General features: G+C 35.8%; 1 long non-coding RNA gene across 1 annotated transcript; it reads right to left on the reverse strand.

Moving 5' to 3' along the window:
- Positions 1 to 935: 935 nt before the first annotated feature.
- On the reverse strand, positions 936 to 1,616 carry LOC120605405 (uncharacterized). Its single transcript, XR_005653632.1, has 2 exons — positions 1,473 to 1,616; positions 936 to 1,227 (listed from the first exon to the last, which is right to left on the reverse strand). It is a non-coding gene; the product is annotated as an uncharacterized LOC120605405 (long non-coding RNA).
- Positions 1,617 to 15,635: the final 14,019 nt, after the last annotated feature.

Below are 15,635 nucleotides of genomic sequence, written 5' to 3' on the forward strand. Positions count from 1 at the left end.
CCCATCATACCTGCGCAGCCCCAACTACTCCACCCCATGACCATATGATGCTCTAGATAATGAGGAAGCAGAGAGAAGGACTAATCTAGGACATGGGTTGTGGTCTTTGCTTTTCTCTTTTAAAGCCCCTGAGCATTTGTACTTTTTGTTGTATTCTTGTGGTAGGATTGCATTAATGAGATTTTATAATTGACATATATTTGCAAATACAAATGAAGGAACCCGAGATAATGGTGGGTATGCAATGCTAATGTCAACATCCCTCCCTAACCCCGATCACTTTTAAAAAGTCAAAGCTGGTTCTTAATATAAGCTGAAGCTGATCCTTTGTTACTCTCAGCCAGAGCTCCTGGCTAACCCTAAACTTCCCTTAATGTAGCTGAGGCAGAAGAAACAAATAGAAAGAAAACCAATATATTTTGGAAATATATTTCTACATATAACAGAGACGACCTACTTCAGAGGACGTGGTAATTGAGAACCAATTAATTTCCTCTGATTTTATGAAAACATTTCTTTGAGAGAAATTTTGCAGGGAGTAGGGGATGCAGGAGAACTTTCTGGCTGACCTGAGGAAGAATGTGGGGCAGGGTTATGGATAGCCTGATGGGTCTGTGGCTGGGTTATGGGGATATACTTGAAATCATGCATGAGGCCATTATCCAGGGCTTCATATGACTGAAACTTTTTGAGGGCTCTCACTTGGAACCTTTGAAGACTAGGGAGACCACTGGAATCTATGGGGTGTATCACATTAGGGGAGTCATTGAGATCCTGAGAGAGAATGAGATCAGGGGATGAGATGGGGTCAGGTGCTGAGGTGTGGTCTAAAGATAGAGCAGCATCTGGATCGGGAATAGGGTCCCATATCTAAGTGTGTTTTCGGTGTGAAAGGGTAAAGTTAAGTGGGGGAAAGGGCATGAAAGATGGTCCTGACAATGTGGAATCCAGCGACAAAGGGGGCTCTGATCAAAGACAGGAATCCAACTGTTACATGGTGAAAGAAAGGAAAGTGGGGTGGTATATATAACTCAGTCAGAAGGTGGAGGCCAGAGTGGGCTATGACTTAGTGGTTCCCAAAGCTAACACTGAGAAGCATCTTTCTGGTTCCATGAACAATACAATGTCTGCTTCCTTGGTTGTTCCAACCCACCCCTCAGAGAAAGGATCTTGCTGTAACTGGTCTGGAAAGCTGCCACACCAAAGGAAGCTTGCTTGTGCAGGTACCTGCAAGAGATAGGAAGCACAAAGTGCATTTAAAAGCAGAATGGGAACAGGCTGGCCTGGCTGGGTCACATTCTCCTATATCTGACTTCATGATATTCTTTTCATTCCCCACTTCAAGGCTTGATTTCATATCCCTTTATCTCTGGTTCTTCCTCTCATGTCAACTCTAGGCTGCACTGGGGCCCTGGAATTCCACAGGTAACCTAGGAAGAGGTAAGCCTGAAAAAACAAAAGAAATGAATCACCTTTTCTGAAGAGAAAGTAGGTCTGGAGCCAAAATAGTGCCTTTGCAGTGAGTGCTCAAAACAGAGAAAAGAGTCTGGGTCACATCAGGTGAAGGTAGGATCTTGTAGGAAGTTGAGTAGAATGTTCCACTTGGAATAAACTCTTTCAAGATTAGATTCTGAATGCCTAGGGACTAGGATTCAAGGTCAAAAATTCAATGACAATCATAGTAAGGTTCACATATGTCTAGTGCTATGTTATTTTAAAGCTCTTTCACACACATCGTCCCAAGTGATCATCACAATGACCTCATGAGGTTTGCAGGCCCCGTACTCTCTCAAACGAGGAATCTGAAGCTTAGGGAAGTTAATAACTTGGAGTATGTCCAAAGGCAGGACCCAGAAAATTTGCCTCCAAAACCAGTAGTCCTTCCATAACATCTCACACCACCACCTAGTGGCCTAAATTGATCACTGTACAAATCCATGGGTGGGCAGAATAGGGATTAGGAGGTGTCCCAGGTCTGATAGCCCTCCTAAGAAGTTCCCCTCTGAAGTCACTATTTTCTGAAAAGACCTGTTTCTAGGAACCTATCTCCTCTGTGACTGTAGAGCTGAGCCCTCATTGAACAGTGACATTAAGGTTAATTCAACAGAAGAACATTACCCTTTAAGGCTCCAGTTTTTTCTTCCTGCGTCTATGTTGATGCTGAAAGACAGGAATAATGATGACATTATTAAGATAATTTCACTCTCCTCTTTCTAAGAAGGCAGCAGACATTATCAGTGAATAATGTGGGCTTCTACATTGATTTGAGATCTGTATTCTTGCTGAGTTATTCATTTTTAAAATGGGTAAAAATATTTTCTACTGACCTTTCTCTGAAGGTCTGAGATTCTGTTCCTTTTCTTCAGCAGAAAACCTGATGCATGAACTATTTTTAAAGGACCATGTGCAGAATGATTTGCTGCACATGGTCCTTTAAAAATAGTTCATGCATCAGGTTTTCTGCTGAAGAAAAGGAACAGAAGCTCAGACCTTCAGGATCACTCATGCTCCATTTGATAGGACTCCACCCTTCAGGACACATCAAGTATATCTGATCGGAGATTTTCAGAGGCTCAGCATTGCTCTTCGTGTTTGCATTGACATAATAGAGAGGCCTGGCCAGAGATATCTGAGCTGGGAAGGTGGCTGATAAACAAAGGCTGAAGACCTGTTCTCCTTGGGTATTTTAATAAGCCAGTACATGGGCCCTGAATCAGCTGTTTGTCACCATCCTAGAGCCCTCTATCACACCCATTCACTGAAAACGTCTTACCCTCCTTACTAAATTCTGATCCACACTATCTAAAATTGAATTACTCCTGATTATTTTCTTACACAAATTCCTTAAATTTTTTACTTTATATGTGTGTATATATTTTTAAATTAGTTAATTTTTTAACTACTCCCTACTTCTGAATCACTCTTTCTCGTGCTCGTTGCCCTTTCTTAATTGGAAGTTACTTTAGTATTTTTTGCTGTTTTTGACCTAAATGGTTAAAGAATATTTAAATTTTTATAATTACACAAGAATTACATAAAATATTTACTTTGATAGGTGTGTGTATATTTATATTTCAAAATTCAATCAAGTCCAATAAATAAGAGCCCTTGACCAAAGGGTATCACTTCCCAATTTCAATCCTTTCCAAGTGATGAGTAATCTTTAAGAATGTGTGTGTGTGTGTGTGTGTGTGTGTGTGTGTTTACACACATGATACTAGAGCAAAAACATCAGTCGATAGTCTTTTTTTTTTACCTAATATTGTTTAGAAAATATTTCCACCTCACTACATGTAGTCTGATCTAATTTCATATGACCAATGGATATACCATAGTTTAATTACTATTTGATAGTTATCCTGTTCTAGATATTTAAGTACAAACAATACTGCAATAAATATGCAGTGTGCCTTTATACTCATGAGAGAATATAACACTAAATTAGGTACCTCGAAGTAAAGCAGCTTGTTTTTTGAATGCTAATATTGGCAACTATTATTAGCCATATGTCCTATATAAAGACTACACTAACTTCAAAGCATTGTATAAATATTTCCACAACAACATACTAATCCTATATACAAATGATGTTTTTAAATTTTAATTTTTCTTTCTCTAGTTAGTTGCATAAGTCATTTTCTAGTCAGGAAAATGAAAATTATACCACTTATTTTAACAATGAGAATTGAATATAGAAAATAGAGCAAAAAATATGTTGGAGACCAGAAAAAAGTAACAACCCTAAGGCTTGGGGAACCAAGGGAAGAGTTTGGGGTTCTCAGAACCTACAAGCTTGAAGAAGGGGACACATAGAACTGACATCAGATTTCTGAGGAAGGATGGCTATCTTGCTGATACTGATATCTTGGAATTTGAAGAAGGGCTATATATTCAGAGGTAGGACTCAGCTATGGTACCTTGAAAAATGAAATAAGGAGGAATCAGAAAAGATGAGTGTAGAAACATGCTAAAAATGGCAACCAATGGTTGTTACTGGAATGATGTTGACAGATTACAACAGAGTGAGAAAACAGTAAGGCCTGCTCCCTCTTCTTTAGAACCTGACAGGAAGTGAGCTGGAAAAGGTGAAAGGGGGGTTACAGAAGTCAAGCATCATCAGTACAAAGCAGGATAGCATTTGGAGCTGAGACACAATAATGAAACCAACACAACAGTGTGAAGTTGAGAATCTTTCCTTGTATAATACTGAGATTTATAACAAGAAATATATACTTCGTCTTTGTCCCATTTCTGGGACAGAGCTCCTAAGACACTTGGACGGAGGGAGTCTTTTATAGAAATCTCTGTAAAACCTTGATTCAACTTTGGCTCCTCATCTGTAGATTTCTACTCTTTGGAAAAATCTTACAGCCAGAAAGCAAAAGAGACTGGGAAGCAGTTTCATGAATGGGCACTGAAGATGAAGGGAGTAGATGAGCAGGGTACTGCAGGGATTTCTACACTGGAGTGGAAGGAAACTGCTATGGTATAGGAGTGAATGAATGAATCAAGGACAGAAGAGTCTAAATTGCATATGGAAATGTCAAGGACTTAGAATAACCAAGGCAATTTAAAAGAAGAATAAAAATAGAAAAATTATATTTCCAGATAGCAAGAATTATTTGAAAGCTACAGTGTGGTGGTATCGATGTGAGAATAAGAAAGAGAACAACAGTGGAGAATAGAACATGCAAAGACAGATCCATGCAAATATTATCAACTAATTTGCAATTATTATGGTAGTTAAGTGGAAGAAGGAAAAGTCTTTTCAATAAGTGGAGCTTAGACAATTGACTATCTATATGGAATAAGAAAGAACTTTGACTCACATCTCTAACCTTACCTAAAAATTAACTGGAGATGAATCATAGACCTAAATGTAAAAGCTAAGACTATTTCTGTGTATTCTAGAATATTTATAGCCTCAGCTTTTACATTTACAGTGAATTAAAGACGACAGATATAAATGAGTTACCTAATGTATGACGCCATTTATATGAAATTCAAAAACAGGTAAAGCAAATATATGGTAATATATAGAGGTCACAGATTTGTGGTTACCTTTGGCCTGGAGTTATTCGGTGGGAGAGGGCACAAGCAAGATTTCTGAGATTCTGAAAATGTTCTATATATTTATCTGGTCTCATACATATGTAAAAATACAACAACATATATACTTAATATTAGTGCATTTTACTACATATAACTTATACATCAAAGTGAGTTTAAAATTAAATATAAAAGGCAACCTTCTTATTAGTGCTGTTCCTGAACAAGCTCTTGAATCTCTGAGGTTATAGCCACTGACTACCATTTATGGTTTTAAGTTTGTTCATTGCTTTACATACAGTATCTGATTTTTTCCTCAATATATTTGTAACTTGTAAGGTAGATATTTTCAGTATTACTAGGACTTTTACTAAGTAGGTTATATACTTTTCCCAAGAAATGTACAATAAAATTGAAAAGAAATTTATAATGCTACGAGGATCTGAAATACTACCAAGAATATAAGAAAAATATTTTACCTTATATTTTGGTTATTCACCATTTGGTTATGCTAAATTTGTGCCTTATTCAACTCAATGTTGATTTAATCTGCAGCAATGTTGCTTCTGTGACCAAAGGATAAATGCGTTTTTTGTTTTGTCTGTTCTAAAAACCACATTAAAAATATATACAGACACTGATAGGTATGAAGGTCAACTGCAATCATGGCACTTCACACACAAACTAAAGATCTCTACCAAATATAATATCAAGTGACAAAGCACATTATGCTGAAATCTAAAGCATCTTGTCACAACTAGATCACACATTTTTATCAATTTAATTTGGTGAGACGATAATTAGAACTAATTGGGAAAGTTAATAAAGCTCTACAATAAAAAAAGTCTATAAATAAAGCAGCTGTCTTCATAGAAGGTCAAACTTTTGCTTACATGTGAGAGAAAATAACTGAAAATATGTTGATAAATGTAAAATGTTAAGAATATATTTGAGTGCACTTCCTGAATGCGAAGATAAAAGGGAAAAAAAGTTAAGAAATTGAAAACATAGGAATCACTGACGGCAAGTATGAATTATTATAAGATATAAGCATATTTGAAAATTTTGGAGTTTATAGACACCCTAATCCCAACTTTGAAATGGAGATATAAAAAAATTTAAACCAAGTGCCTTCAGAGTTTGAATATTTAACAGGAGAAAATTTATTTTCAGTGAGTGCAACTGGTTTACAAAAAGCAGCCATTGACTTGGCTCTTAAATATTTTGACGATTTAAGTTCTGTAGAAATTTCATTTTAAATGGGTTGAGGCAAGATTCAACATCAATAATTTGTAATATAAATCGGTTTCATATTTGGTTCTTCTAAAATGATTCACGAATTTGGTTTAGTGCAAATGAATCCAACTTTGGAAATGGACTGAAAATTTTATAGAGAATAGTAGTCAAAACGGAACGCTGAAAATTAGATTATACTGAGCTGACGTTAATTAAAAATTATTTAAGATCACAAAGAATTTCAAAACCAACAATTTTTTAGCAGTAAAAACAAGATTATCATAAAAGTATATTTTGAAAAGACTATTAGTTTCCTTCTATTAGAGCGAAGAAGGTAAAATAATGAATTCCGGTTTCGGTATAAATAAAACATTTAAACTTAAAATAGTGTTGTGAATTTTAATACGCCTACTTTCCAATTTTTCAAAATTTTTTTCAACTACTTTAACGCTGTAGGAAAAATTAACCATTAAAAAAATAATAAGAGTATATAGGGGAACATGGTTTGCCTCAGGCTCCAATAAGTTTCAGCTGGGCACTGGCCAGGTCTCTAAGTCATTCCACTGAAAGATCCCAATATTTCGTAGATTTGTATCCAGATCGTACATGCGTTTCTCCTTCCCCTAAATTCATGTCTTTCTCTCCAAAGCGATCCTGAATCTGAACACACACCACAGCACGCTCTGATTTCGAGCTTCGACCCCTGAATAAATGGGCACCTTCGTACACCCGTCCGGCTAAAACATTCCCGGGCAAAGAAAAGGATCACCGCAGGGGCAGGTCCAGAGAATGAAAGGCTCCGTGTGAAGCCCGGCAGAGCTGTCCCGCCGCAGTCAGGCCCGAGACCGGAGAGTTTACTCACGGTTGCCGCGGCCCCGGAGCGCCTCGCCCAGGCCCGGACTCCAGCTGACTGCGAAGCTCGGGTTCTGCCCCGAAACGCGGAGTCCAGGTGCGCGGCGCTGGACCCGGTAGCGGGTCCCTCTGGGTCTGAGGCGCCGGTTATTCTGTTACGGGGAGTTCGGGCGCCCCCTGCCGGCCGTTGGGGCGCAGCGAGGGGAGCTTTGCGCGCGCGGATGAACGTTGGCCGCACGTTCAGTTTCAATGCGGTCAGCTGTCACTTAACGCAAAGGCATAATAATCTAAAAACTAACAGTGCTGCTTATGTTTTGCTCCAGCTCCTACAAGGTGTCATGGCTGTGGAAAGTAGGAAATCTTCATGCCTTTCAGATATCTGAAAGGGATCACTTCTTAGTCAAGCATATTGACAAGGACCTGCTTTAAATTTTTTTCGCTGCAAAATAGAAGACATCAACATCTAGAAGACACAAGCTACCTGTTTCTGCCATCAGATCTTCAACCTGTTCCACACGAAAGATTACAGTATGGCTTGGAGTAAAATCTGCTTGTTAAATTACTCCCTAGGTAGCCTGGAATAACTGGAGCAGAAGATGGAAGAAAATTTCTGGTTTGTCCTCACTTTGGAAGGTTGTCTAAAATTACTTCCAAGGAATCAGCAGCTATCCAAAAGAGAATGCAGCTGCTGTACCTTGGAGGTTGTCAGCCAGATGAGTCAAGCGTGTTTTCCCCTATTTTATACATTTCAAAGAAAAATCAGGAAATAAGAAAATTATCATCATGACACACTAATCAATTATGTTATTGTTTGTCAATTCCAAGAAAGTAATCTGCATTTTATTAACTGTGCTTGCTCTAAAATATATGAAATCAAAATTAAGACTTTCTATTTCAAATATATTGAGTTTTTCAAATATGTTCAGAAAAGTAAGTTCTATATTAAATAAATAACCTGATGATAATACATTTTTCATTTATCTTCAGGTTTTTTGGAGGGTATTTGCTGTGCCTAGAGTCTAAAATATAACTTCTTATGGAAAACTTTTGTATTCTTTTGTTACAGACTTCTGTTTGTTAAGGTAATGTTAGCTGGACAAACAGATATATATATAAATATCAGTATTTTGAACATAAAAAAATTTATCTTCGCTTCATGTAACACCTCAATGCAAGCATTCCTTGTTTGGCTCACCCCCAAACAGTGATTCAGGGACCCAGGTACTTTCTATTTAATGCCTTTGCCATCATCGATACATGACTTTAAATATGGCTGTGATGCTTGGGTTTATATCACTCAGTAGTAAAAGGAAAAAGCATGGTAAATCACATGGACATGTTTTCATGGGCAAGACCTGTGCAGAGAAAACATAACTCCCAACCTTTCAACTGACCAGGGTTCATTCACATGATTATACCTTACTGTAAAGAGACTGGGGAAGGGAGGCTAATTTTGTGACCAGCGGGAAGAAGATATAACTTTGGTGAATGAGACAGCTTATTATTGACCACAAATCTGATTCCACCAATTAAAGCCAGGCAAGGAACATGAGAGGAGAGGGCATGGGTATTCACACATTATTTAAAAAGAGAGTCACATGGATTCCCAACGGCATAGTTGAAACACACCCACTTCCGGACATTTGAGGTCCTTCTACCAAACCAGTCTCTCTGCTCAAGCTCTTTGCTGGTTGAGGCCATGCTGTTTACTCCACACCCCTCCTATGCCATTCTACCTCTCAGTAAACCTGTGACAATGCTTCTGGCCTGTTGTTAATTACATGGATGCTTTAGGCCAAGAGATCTCATCCATTTACCTCTGCTCCCTGGGCAATGTGTATAGGGTAGAAGGGGGTCAGTCAGGATGTACTAGCCTCTTTCACTGCCTATCCTGCTTCAACTTGAAAATATCTCCTTTAGGCAGCTACAGCAATACATACTGCAGAGATCCCCATATCCCCAGAAACCTGGGTGCACATTTGGCAATCCTCTAGGAAAAGCTGGACCATGCCAACAGAGAGGGTCACACTCTAAGAAATATGCTAGTTGTAATAACTGCACAGGAAACAAAAGACAACATGTGTGTTCCTCCTCTTTATTTTTTAGAAACTCTGTTCATTGTCAATAATGCAGCATAACAATTAGAGCGATTGGAATTTGCAGTTAGACTGTCTTGGGTTCGAATCCTTACTTCATGACTTGGTAACTGTGTGGCCTTAGATACATCGCTTAATATTTCTAAAGCTCATTGTCCTTATTGGAAAGTGTGAACAATAAAAATGATAAGTCTACATTATAGAATTGTTGACTTCACACACTTTATGACTAGATAAATTTACAATCAGATGGAAAATTAAAATAGAAATTTGGACCTTTTGAAGAGCTCTGCCATACTGATGTCACCAGTGTTCCTGCTCTTGTCCTCTAAAAGATGGGGCTTTAAAAACTGGACAAGGTCAATGATGATCATTGCTGGTTGAAAGTAACTCTTCAGAGCCAGTCTTGGAATCCAACCTCTAGATGGATACACTGAGAGATAAGAGAATAGTACTGGGGGTTTCAGGTAGTTCTTTACAGTTTAATTGTTGGTCATATACATTTCCTACAGGGGAAGAGAGAAAAAATTTACTTAGTGAAAAGAAAATTTGTGTGTGGTGTAGTGCAGACAAATTGCCCTGGCAAACCTGGGTTATATGAGATTTCTTAGATAAACCTTTAGCTTCTGTGGGTCTCAGGTGATTTATCTAAGTGATGCTGACTGGGTATGAGAAGTTAGGAGGCTTGGCCCAGTTGTTCTCTGAAGTCATTTTCCTATCTGGGATCCTATGAGAAAGGTCTAGAAGAAAAATATCTTAGGGTGAACTGTGAATATCCCTGTTACTCTTTGCTCTTCAGCTCCCCTGAAAAGGAAAATCCTGCTTGGTGAGATCAACCAAGTAGTAGTTAAAGGATACCCGGAAGGTAGTTCCTTAAAGAGTTCTGGATCCTTCCATAACTTCCCCTCACCTGGGGCAACTGGAGCTCTAATAGATCCACCTGGAATCTCAGTCCTATCTTCTCACACCTTACGTCTGCCCCCTGCTTTGAATTGTTTCCACATTCGCCTGATTTCTGTCCCCCTGCTTCCTACCATAATGAAGTAACCCCTGCTACTCAGACTTAACTTGTTTTATCTGCTTTCTTTCCATCTTCCTCCTTGAATTTGATAGGTAGCTAAAAGGTCACATTTCAGTAATTACTCAGTTCCCAGCTCATGGTCTTTCTCCTTCAGAACTTCACAATGAGACCCAGAAATTCCTCACCATCAGCCACCTTGGTCTTGATCTAGAATCCCAGGTCCAACTTACTTGAAAAAGGTTATCAGAAACTTAGCTCCAAGATGCGGAGATGAAATAATTTGGCTTTCTAAAAATGATCCTCTGATTATCACTGGAAGGTTTTAGAACCTGGCTGGAAAAAAATTACTTTTCTAACCTCATTATGAGCTACTTATCTCACTGAATCTTCCTACACAGTGAATTTTCTTCTAACTCTAAAAACTTTGGTGCTTGGTCCCTTGCTATCTGCCCTAACTGTAAGCACTCTGGCTGCCACTCCCAACCCTGCCAATTTGTCCTTATCACTTTAGCCCACACAGGCAGTGTTCATTGTCATGTGATCATGACATAGTTCGTGTGATTCTACTTAGAGAAAATGTCCAATGAGAATATGCTTTCAGTAAATGAGTTCTATTAAAGAAATTGATATGTTCTTGAAGGTTATTGATGGGGAAGATGGGTGAGCAAATATCAGAACTCAAGAATCCTTGGAGAAAACAGAAACCAAAAGCTTAGCCCCTTCATCCCAAGGTTCAATTATTAAAACTTGATTAATTGTCTCAGGGTGGTGCTTGATACAATGTAAGTCAGCCCAGGGATAACAACAATATTTACAAACAATGTTGTTAATTGAATATAAATGTCTCTTTCTGGTTTAAATCAGGCTCTTCATACAAATATAGCAATTATATGTGTAAATTTACTTTGGGTAAGAAGATGAATAAATATGTGGATCTGAAAACATAAATTTCATACTACTAGAATCGCTATTATGAATTAGAAATTTTTTTGTTCCACTTATATATTTGCTTCTTTGTTTTAAAAGAGGCAGGACATCAAAATGTTCTTTCTTTTATTTCTATTTTCCTGCCTTCATCCCAGCTAGAAGTTATGGAAGGGAGACCATATATCCAGCCTCTAAGCTAGTACTTGACTTATATCAGTAGATGGCAGTATAACACAGAGTTTACATACCTTTGGTTAAGGCAGGCATGCATCACTCACCAGCCAGGGCAAGAATCCAAAGATGAGGGCCTGGAGTACAGAGAAAGAATGTTGCTTAAAATATTTATTCTTTCATTGTTTTAGTTTGATTCAGTTCATCATTGAATAATGAATCACCAACTAAAGGCTATTAAAGGCCTACAGTAGCAGATGGAGAGCATGGCATGATGAAGTAACCCCTGCTGCTCAGATTTGTTTTATCTGCCTTCTTGGTTAAAGGTTTTTTTGGAGGGGAAGGGTATCAAAAAGAGATAGTCTACGTGACACGTAGATCTTTCAGTTGTTTTCCTAAATGTAAGTGTACCTTGTTACATTTTCAATATAAGTCTTGGGAAACATATTGGAAGCTATCCTGACTAATGATGGCAACAGAATTATCATCCTTCAAAAAGGTTTTGTATTCCAGGATGAGAATTGTCTTCAGAGTCAGTTTACAAGCTAGACAAGAATATCAAACTCATTGCTTTATAGTCATATACTTTATCTTAAAATGAGAATTGTTTAATTCAAGTTAATTATTGACCACATGACTCCTAAAAATTTCTGATATTTAGATTTGGACTATGTGGCACTGATTTAGTATACTACATCGGACTTACTGCCATTCTAAGAGCACTCAGAATTAATATTTTTATTTTCTACAAAAAGGAGTCACTAACTTTTTAGACATTTTCATCTGTTTATATATTAACATAAATTCATATGCATATCTATTTATATTATGTCTCTTATGCATACTTACTATGCTAACTAAAAGCAACAGTCCCAATAAGAACTGGCAGTGAATAGTAAAATCAGTTAAAAAATTATTTTTAAAGCATTATACGATTTTTATTCAAAAATTAAGAGAAAATTCAAGTTGCTTTTTAAAATATAGTTTTTAAATTAATGACAATTGGGAAGTTGGAGGGAGTATGAAAAGTGTTGAAAACAAAAGTAATACAAAAAGTAAAAGATAAATCAATAAATTTGAGACCTAAAAACATAATGGTTTAGATAAGAAACATAAATTGCTTAAACTTACCTATTGAAAGAAAAAACTCTTGATAGGCTTTAAACACAAATCCCATTATTTCTTTGTATAGGGAGAAAAGCCTACAATCAAATAATACTAAATACTTCCTTACTACTAAAACAGTAAAAAAATATATAGGCAAAGACAGAGCAAGAAGATACAGTGAAGGAAAGTAATTAGAGGTGGCAATATTAACATCAATGAGATATTTACAATGATTAATATCAATACTGATATCTATGAGGATTCAATGAAAATGTGTTAAATTTGAGAAAGAGGGTAAATATACATAAGAAACAAGTACAATCTACAATAAAATTATAAAAGGCATGGAGCTAACATTCAAGTAGTATAAAACATTAAGCAAAAGAAATTACCAGTATAAAGAAAAGTGAACAGAAACATGATTGTAGCATTGAAATTTTAGCACAATGCTATTATTCTATAAAATAACATAGAAAATAAGGACAAGAAGAATTGGAAAATAGGATTTCAAAGAGTAAACTAGTGGCTAAGACTCTGGGGCACTATAACCTCGAGTAGGAAATATAACTTCTTTTAAATATTTATAAATCATTCACAAAAATCATCATATATTAGACTACTAAGTAAATATCAAAAAATTCCTCCAGAGCAAAAATATTATAAGTTGTATGCTCAGATCACACCTGAAATTAATTTTAAACCAATTAAAATCATACTGATAAATTGCAGTTGTCAGAGAGAAAAAATAAAATGAGGAATTTTGTAAGTTTTATTCTTGAAATTTTCAGAAGCAGTCACACAGCAAGTTAAATTCATAGATTTATCAAACACATGAATTGAAAATAGACTGGCCTCACTAAAGTCAATAAAAAATCTAAATTACAATAAGAAAATAATAAAGGCTAACATTTATTAAATGTTATCTCTGCAACAAGGACTGTGCTAAACACTTTATAGGAAGTATTATCTTTTCAATAACCTTATCAAGCTCTTAAACAATACTTTATTCTCTACTACATGTTCTTAGAAAATAATAACTATCATTTATCGAGTACCTACTATGTGCAAAAGCAACAGACTACAGAAACTATTAAGTAACAGAACTATGATTCAAACTCAATATTTCCCAATTTCATATGCTTTCCATTGTGACAGAATTTGAAATCACATAAATAAACTAATTCATCATGATTAAGAAGAGTATCTTAGAAATATAAAAATGATTTGATACTAGAAAATATTTTTATATAATACATCATTTATCAAACCAGAGCTCAATAAGTTATAATTTCTTAAGGATTAGTTAGTTGCAACATGGAGTCTAAAACTAAAACAGGGACCTTTAAAAATTCTGTTACATAAAAACATATCAATCTGATTTGCCCTTTGAATAGGTCTCTTTTACTCATGTGTGATTTTGTAATATATGCATTGGTCATTTGGAAAATAATGGTTCACTGAGATATTCAGATCTTACGAATCCATACATATTTCAATTTATAAAATTGAATATTTCATTTGTTAATATCACCATTGTTGTCATCACAAAATTCTTTAAGTATTGGGCAGTTGTCAAGTTCACAATGGTAGATTTTCCAAAATTCTAATTTTCTGTTGAAAGTTCAATATATTCCTTTAAGTAACAGTTTCATTTTATAAATACCTTGAGAAAATGTTTGTCAAATGCTCAACTCTTAATAACTATAGTTTGTCTATTTGTCATTCTTTCAAGTCAAAATGGATTCTGTGAAAAGAATGACTAGTTTAGCTCACAACTCAATCATATAAGTGCTTCTCCTCAAAACACTCATTATACATAGCAGAAATGCTCATCACATACAATATTAAAAGAACTATCGGAGAATATTAAAAAGATGTTTACTCAAAAGTCAAGATTTAATAATATTAATAATCACTATTTCATCAAGGGCATTCTTAAGAGAAACTGGCTTTTTTTTTTTTTTTTACTTCAGGTATACTATAGTCAAAAAATATAATAATTACTAGTACATTTCGATGCTACTGCCTTGATTGACATTTAGGCACCAGCAGTTTTTACACCATCAGTGCAAGTTGTTAATGTGTTAAGTTGTTAAAAAGGCAAATAATGTCTTGGCATTATTATAAAAATAATTTGACCTCGTGGAGCCCCTTAAAGTCTTTAGGGGACCTGTAGAAGCCCACAGACTGCACTTTGAGATGTGCTGATCAAATGAATTTCCCTGTAGCTGCTCTGTTCAAGCCACTCACTCTCTAGCTTTAAACTCTAATGTTAATTTTCCTTGGCTCTTAGATAAAGTCTAACATCTATAATGTAGTCTACCTTGGGCTCTTTTCCATTTCTCCGGGCTCATTACATTACTCTCTCTCCATCAGTATAGTCTGTAAACTCTGGCCTTTTTCACTTCTTTAAATGTACCAGGCCCTTTCCTGCTACAGGGACATTCTCTATGTACTTTTTTTTTTTTTTTTAAATCCCAGGGGAATTCCACCCCCAGCCAATACTTAAACTCCTACTCATCCTTCAAGGCTCAAACTATGTATTACTTCCCCAAGGAAAATTGATGGTAGTCTAAAGGAGCTACCCATGTTACTCACTGCCATAGCATCTTTTACTTTTCCAATGTAGACCAGACCCCAAATGTAAATAACTAATTACATTATAACTACTTCTTTAATGGCTATGTTCTTTACTCTAATGAAAGCTCCATACTCAAGATTCTATCCCCATAGCCCATTAATGAATGAACGAACTTCACCACATACTATATTTAGTTTGCAGAATTAGGATTTCGGGAAAAGTTATTTTTTTAAAGAAGAGAAATTTCTTAGAATAAATTTATAAGTAAAAAAGTAAATTTTTTTAAATAAAATGTGATCATATTCTATGTAAAAACAAAATATAAATGTAAATGCTATAAATAAATAGACAAATTAATATTAATAAATAAATACATACATACAAGTACATACATATTTTATAACATGAAGTTCAGCTACAAGAAACCAGTTACATTTCCTTCAATTCTGAAATAGTTGGACATAGATATGATTAATAGTACTGATAAAGATGTGCCAAATATAATTTAAATTATTTTATAGATGAAGGAAAAAATAACAGTTTTGAAAACGACCAAACAATTAAAAGTTCGTGCAAGGACATTAGTCACTGAGAA

Source organism: Pteropus medius, unplaced genomic scaffold (genome assembly GCF_902729225.1).
Source record: "Pteropus medius unplaced genomic scaffold, Ma_sr-lr_union100, whole genome shotgun sequence".
NCBI classification, from domain to species: domain Eukaryota; kingdom Metazoa; phylum Chordata; class Mammalia; order Chiroptera; family Pteropodidae; genus Pteropus; species Pteropus medius.